The following is a 7,316-nucleotide window of genomic DNA, read 5'->3' as shown; positions in this document are numbered from 1 at the left end:
CTCAGGGGACCGGGGACCGAACAGAGGCATCCGACATGGCGGAGGGAAGGCAAGAGTGCTCTGAGGGAAAATGAAAGCCTGAGGAAGAGTTGTCTCTGAATAAGAAAGATACAAAGCCTGCTGCAGAACTAAAGGATGGCCACGCAACACAAGGGCGCTCGCAGGAAGCGTCGCGACAGAAACAGAGGGGTGCCGAGATGGCCAGAGAGACAGAAGGCGGCTTGAGGGCACCAAGGTACTGGGGAGGGGATCTGAACAGACTACGGAGGTCAGGAGGGAGACACTGACCCACTGGAGGCGAGCGAGATGGAGGAGAGGACAACAAGACTGCTCTGAGGAAGAGGGAGGAGACGTTCTTACAAAGCGAGAGGGGTACAAATAGCGCTTCAGAAATAACAGCGTGCCGAGGAGACCCTCTTCAGCCTCCGGATGAATGGAGAGAAGAGACAAAAATAAAAGACAGAAAATTTAAGCAGCAACAGGGTATGTGACAAGACAGACAGAATTAAAAAACCAGGGACAGACAGCTTGATAAAAGTCGACGTAGCAAGAAAATTGAAAAAGCAAAAGGGTCCGAGGCAGAGGAGAAAACATTTCAAAATAGGGATAGCAAACTAGATAAAAGTAGGCATAGAAAAAATTTGAAAGTCAAAGGCCTCAAAGGAAGAAAACAATAAAATAATAGGGACAGCAAACTAAATAACCAAAGACACAGAAACAAAATTTAAAAAGTGACAGGGCGTCACGGTTTAGCCCCAGCCGGCAGCTAAGCACCACCCAGCCGCTCGCTCACTCACCCCCGGTGGGATGGGGGAGAGAATCGGAAGAGCACAAGAAAACTCGTGGGTTGAGATAAGAACAGTTTAATAATTGGAACTAAATAATAGTAATAGTAATAATGAATTGTAATGAGGAGGAAAACAACGAGGGGGGGCGGGGGACGACGATGACGACAAAACCCAAGGGAGGGAAAATAAAAAAAAGATACAACCGCTCACCACCCACCAACCGATGCCCAGCCAGTCCCCCAGCAGCGACCCTTACCCCCCCGCCAACTCCCCCCAGTTTATATACGGGGCATGACATCGTATGGTATGGAACAGCCCTTTGGTCAGTTTGGATCAACTATCCTGGCTGTGCCCCCTCCCATTTCTTGTGCACCTGCCAGAGCATGGGAAGCTGAAAGAGTCCTTGAGCAGTGTAAACACCGCTTAGCAACAGCCCAAACATCAGCGTGTTATCAACATTATTCTCATCCTAAAATCCAAAACACAGCACTCTACCAGCTGCTAGGAAGAAAATTAACTCTATCCCAGAGGAAACCAGGACACAGGCTATGGCACAGACGAGCATGAAATAGAAAATACAGACAGCGAACTGGATACAAGCACATATAGAAAAAAAGTCAAAAGCAACGTGACACAGGAAAGTCTGGAAATAATAAAGAAATAGGGTTAGACGTCTGGGTAAAAGTAGACAGAAAAAACATTTTAAAAGTCACAATATACAGCGCAGATAGGAAAAAACAAACAAGAGAGACAGAAAAAAATACATAGAAGTGAACACAGAAACAAAAATTCAAAAGTTTTTTCAATTCCAAAGATATTAAGAGAGAAAAAATTAAAAAATAGCAAAAAACCTAAGTAGACGGAGACATAGAAAGAAAATCTTAAAGGCAACTGGGTACAGGACAGACTAGAACGAATTAAAAAAGGAGGACAGCAAACTGGATAAAGATAGACGAGGAAAGACAAGTTAAAAGCAACGGGCTACAGGACAGACAGGAAACAATTAAACAGGGAGAGACATCTTGACAAAAGTAGACACAGAATGAAAATTTGGAAAGCACCAGGATACAGGAAACAGGAAAAAATAAAAAAAAGAGAGACAGAAAACAAAGTAAGAGTACACCTAGAAACAAAATTTCAAAAAGAAAAGAATTATGAGAGTAAAAAATTGAAAAATAGGGACAGCTTACTAGAAAAAAAGAAGACAGGGTGCAGAGCAGAGGGAGTCACTGAAAAGCGAGACAGGTCACTGCGTAGAGGGAGACCTAGAAATGCCATTTTCCCCAGCAATATGGAAGAAGGCAGTGTGGGAAGGGTGAAATAATAGCAGGTGGGGAGCTGGAAAGGGAGAGGCATAGAAAGGCAATGGAGAAGGCGACGGTGTGGAGGGCAGTGCTAGCAGACGGGCAAAAAGCTTTGGGGAGCCAAACAGCCTGAAAGGGAGACAGAGGCAGGTGCAGGCAAGGAGGCAGGCAGAGGTCTGGAGAAGCACGGCAGAGAGAGGCCTGGACACACGCGAGGGATGCGCGACTCACCGCAGCTCCCGGCATCGCCGGGAGACCTTCGGCGCCCCGAGGCTTCTCTCTCTCGGCCTCTGCCCCTTCCTCCTCCACAGTGCCGGCTGCCTCGCCCGCCCGGGTGCCTCGATGCTCCTCTCCCAAGAGGCTGCCCAGAGACACGGTGGCTCATGCGCACGGCCGATGGGGGCACCGAGCTCCCGGCACCACGTGCTGGTGGTGCACTCTGTCCGGGACGGATCCGTCCCGGCTGTGGGGACCGGCTGTTCCTTGCTGGAGGCAGCTGCCTGGGGAAGCCCCTTCATTTCACTCCTCAGCCAGCTCCCGCAGGCAGGCAGGCAGGCAGGCATGCCTAGGCAGCCCCCTTGGCACAGCAGGGCCAGCCCCATCCTCAGCCCTTTTTAAACCCTGGGCCCAGCCCCATCCTCACCTCATGGGTCCCACCTGTGCTGCCCCAGGCCACAGCTGGAGCCCACGCCATGGGGAACAGGGGGCCAATTACCCCAAGCCTCACAAGCCAGACACAACCAGCAACCTGGCACAGGCATGGGCACACACCACCACCAAGCTGGTGCTGCCGTGGGCAGATGCTGCTGCCAAGCTGGCACCGGCCTGGCAGACTTGAGTTTACAGCCCAAAGCCAAGGTTGGCCCCTAAACAAGAAAACACGTGAAACCATCCTTACAGGATGCCAGTCCGGTGGTGTCCATGATAGCTCTCATAGACAGCTAATAAACAGCTTCCCTGTCCGGGACCACGTTTTGCATGTCCCAGGCCCTCCCCGCACCCATGCTGAAAATCCAACAGAACAATTAAGGACTCTGCTTCATCACCTCAGCCTCCAAAAGAAGCTTCCTTCCTCTGCTGATGGTCGACACGGATATCCCCGTGCTGTTCCTTGGATGCGGGCTGGCCTTGGGTGCCTGTACTGCCAAAGGAAGAGAAAAAGATCATGCTCTTGTCACGTGCTCCATCATCCTCTTGTTCTTCAAGAAAACAGAAGAAAGCTACCATCCCCGTTGCTACATAACAGAAGTTTGTGCAGGAGACGGCTGAGCCCATCCCCAGAAATGGAAAACTCTGCTATGACCCTGCTTTGCCTTTTGGCGACAGCGCCTGCCATCGGTGTGCCCCAAACAGGCGAGGTCCCGTTCAGGCTGGCATCTGCCACAAACAGGCAAGGTGCCCTGCGGGCTGGCGTCCGCCACAAACAGGCGACGTCCCCTGCGGCCTGGCATCCAGCACAAACAGGAGAGGTCCCGTTCAGGCTGGCGTCCAGCACAAACAGGAGAGGTCCCGTTCAGGCTGGCGTCCAGCACAAACAGGAGAGGTCCCCTGCGGGCTGAACAGAGTCAACTGAACAGAGTCTTCAGAAGAACTTAGTTGTGCATTCAGTTTACAAGTAAATCCCACCCAAGCAATGGTAGGGGGCATTCTGGCATCTAAAGGAATTCAGGAGTTAATTTAGTGCTTCCAAAATGGAACATTCCATAGCTTGTAAAAACAGCCTTAAAGTCTTTTTCCCTCTTGCACCAACAACGCTTATTTTAGTTCACCTTAAGGGTCCCCTACAACTACTTACTACAGCATGCGTGGCTCCACTATCAATTAAAAAAATCTATTCTTTCATTCCCCAGCTTGACTGGAACCAGAGGATCATCTGGGGAAACTGTCATAGATTCCTCCGGCCCCCCTTCAGTCCAACCCAATCTCCGGCATGACTCCAAGGGCTTCTTCTGTCTCTCTTTCCCCATTACTCAGACGGCACGGACAATCTTTTTTCCAACGGCCCTCTTGCTTACAATGTGCACGCCGATTCATTCCCAGGGGAACGTCATAACCATTTCTACTATTATTTCTACGGCCCCTTCCTCGCCCACAAAATTCACCTCGTGTATTTTCTCTCCCTTTTTCTTGTGTTTCCGTCAAGGCAGCCAACAAAGAAGCTTGCGGCGTTACTCGTCCCCGCTTCTCCTTCTCTTCTGTTTCCTCCCGATTATTACAGACCTTAGATGCCATTGAGAAGAACTGTGAGATTGTCATGCCATCCTCGCCCTCTGCCTTTTGTCATCTCTTTCTTATATCTGCTGCTGCTTGACCAATAAACAGCGTGTTAAATAACTTTGAATTGCTATCATCTTCCGGATCCAGATCTGTCCGTTTTCGAGCTACTTCACACAATCTCTCAGAGAAGGCTGATGGGGTTTCCTTATCCCCCTGCCTTACTTCAGATAGTTTAGATAAATTGTTGGGCTTTTGCACTCCGTGTTGAATCCCATACAAAATTAACTTCTGATATTCCTTTACCCTCTGTAATGCCACACACTTGTGTTTGGATCCCACTCCGGATCCTCTTTCGGGAGGTACATATCGGTATTAGGCACCCACCCCCACACACACATTGTTGGATCAGTCCCTCTCTGGCCTTCTCTAAAATTCTTCTCCTCTCCTCGGTGGTAAACAAATATTCTAGGAGAGCCTGTACATCTCCCCAGTTAGGACTAGGAGTTGTGACTAACAGTACTATACATTCCTTCTGGATTGTTTCGATAGGATCCGACTACCTGTTTGCAGTTTAATAAATCAGAAGCAGTAAAAGGTACGTGTACGGATACCGGTGTTCCTTCAGGCCCTACAGCCTGTCTGAGGGGAGCTCGAACTATCGCTTTCTGATAGCTGATTTTTAGTCATGGCATCTCCCCCAAATTTATTGCAATGCTTCAGGATGCATCCTAGAGGAGAGCAAAGGGCTGCCTCCTGGGAAGCAGCAGAGCCCATACAGGTACCGAAAAACCCAGCATTTCTACACTAACCAGAACGAGGGACGTCTCCCTTCATTACTCAGAACAGGACAGCGTGGAGAAACAAACAGAACTACGCTACTGCCACCTGTCTTTCCCGGTGCGTCTTATGCAGAGCCCAGAACAGAACAGAGGCCGCCTGCTTCCCGAGACATCTTGCCCCTACCCCCTTTTCTCCTATCCCCAAAAAATACCTCTTTTCAGGAACATTGCACCGTTGTGTCGCTTACCGCCCGACCGCAGGAGAGGAGCTGAAGGAGTCCCCGATCGACGGGTCGGTGCGCGCTGGAGTCCGCTCAGGCCTCTTCTCCCTGTCGGATGCGGCAAGACGAACCGGGCGAGGCTGTCAGCTCGGTCCCACCTGGAGTGTCAAAACTGTTAGCCCACAAGTGTGAGGTCGTTTACCCCGTGTGCGGGACGCCCATATACACACAGGGCAGAGGTATTTTTCTGTCACGTCTGCGCAGAGATGGGCGCTAGGCGGTAGCTCCACAAAGCTAGCACAAAGTTCGCTCATACAAGTACAGTATTTATACAGTCTAGCTACGCATATGCATAAGCATAAGTAATTACACAAAGCAGTTTTCTATTGGTCTACATTTCTCTTATTTCAACTTAAAGCTACAGCACTACTTTAATATGCTGCGCACGCTCAGAGGTGAGGGCTCTCTGCTCGGGCCGGGGTCTCTAGCTCGAGGGGTGTGACTTTTAGGATTATAATGAGGACAGTTTGCGGGAGGGTCCTTCTTATCACGCTCCTACTAGTTGTTTCGGATGGTTCCCAAAACATTTTAATTAGCTTACCTATTTCTTCAGGACGTGCTTCTCTCCCAAGGACCGTAATTCTCGTTTAGACGTTCCGCTTTCCAGCCCGCATCCTCCTTATCAGCTTTACGTAAGCCCTGGCCTTCCACCAGCTCCTGGGAGACGACACCGTCAGACTACAACACGACCGTTCTTTTATGCCAGTCAGTGGGTTCAGAATTAGGAACAGAAAGAACAGGGCAAGCTAAACACCCACACAAGCCTCATATCCCTAAGAAACGATTAAAAAAACTAAAACGACCCCCATTTTAGATTGCATTGGCCTAGGGACTGCCTCCTTCAGGTTCCCCGGGCGGAGCGGTGGAATCAGTCACAGAATTCAGTTGCCTACCAGGAGACAGCCCTTGTCCTCGCAAGGCAAATGTTTCAAATGTTTCAAAATGTTTCATGACTGAACAAGTATGTCGGAGGCCCTACGGCAAACCGTGCTGACGTTTCGTGAAGCTCTCTTCCTGTCAAGAAAAGGACCTTTCATACAGTATCTCTACTGGAATTGAGGCTGCTTCCTACTCATTCTGGCAAGTTAGCTTTCACAGAAACCCCGAGAACTTCAACCACCAAGCTACATTTGTAATTCTTGCTCTCTACCTACGGGGAATTTCAGTGAATCAGAACACTGCTTAAAGCAAAATTCTGGGTCTGTTTCACGCCAATCAAATAGCTAAGCCATGGACAGGGGTCTGTAGAAAGACTGCTTTAAAAGATAAAGATAAGGAGAGTACTCACTCACTTTTCTGAAGTTTCTTCCAGTCGTTCCATCGATTTAGCAGCCCAACCCAGCCGTCGAAATTCTGGTGCAACAGAGAGAGCAGTCGCACGTCCACGCCACTCTCCCCTAGCCACACAGCCTTCCGCTTTGCCCATTCCTGCCGACAGCCAGAGCATCGGCGCCGTAGCACCTTGGGAATAACGCACCTCCCACAGCTACACACCTTCACAAAAGAACCGAGCAGGGTGTAAACAAACATTGCAGTGGTTGCGGTAAGGGCTCCAACAGGGATGCCTATGTTATCACTCTGAGATTCAACAACCAGTAAAAATGTCCTTTTGCTGCAGTATTACAGGAGTTCATTGACTAGTGTCAAAAAAACCCATTTGTTGCAAATTCATTGTTTGAAGCATGACTTCCAAATGCAAATGTTAAGCAATTCTCGTGAGTCTTTAACTGAGCGGAATGCAGGATCTGACTAAAACAATGGCAGAGTGGAGGGCTAGAAGCCCAAAACTAACTCACCATCCTGGCAACTATTGGAGACTTGTGGTGACTGCGGGGGAACAGAGCTTGGGAAGCTTTGCCAGTCTGGCAATAGAAAGCTAAGGCCCTGCAAACACGGTATGTTTAACAAAAAAAAAAAAAGGGGGGGGGGGACACACACGACACACGA

The 7,316-nt window shown here is 49.5% G+C and overlaps 1 long non-coding RNA gene across 1 annotated transcript; it reads right to left on the bottom strand.

Moving 5' to 3' along the window:
- Positions 1 to 3,094: 3,094 nt before the first annotated feature.
- On the bottom strand, positions 3,095 to 6,128 carry LOC142403031 (uncharacterized). Its single transcript, XR_012773572.1, has 3 exons — positions 5,911 to 6,128; positions 5,337 to 5,467; positions 3,095 to 3,233 (listed from the first exon to the last, which is right to left on the bottom strand). It is a non-coding gene; the product is annotated as an uncharacterized LOC142403031 (long non-coding RNA).
- Between the last annotated feature and the right edge of the window lie 1,188 nt (positions 6,129 to 7,316).

The sequence above is a fragment of the Mycteria americana genome, assembly GCF_035582795.1.
Source record: "Mycteria americana isolate JAX WOST 10 ecotype Jacksonville Zoo and Gardens chromosome Z unlocalized genomic scaffold, USCA_MyAme_1.0 Scaffold_30, whole genome shotgun sequence".
Classification (NCBI taxonomy): Eukaryota; Metazoa; Chordata; class Aves; order Ciconiiformes; family Ciconiidae; genus Mycteria; species Mycteria americana.
This window is presented reverse-complemented; position numbering and strand designations above follow the sequence as displayed.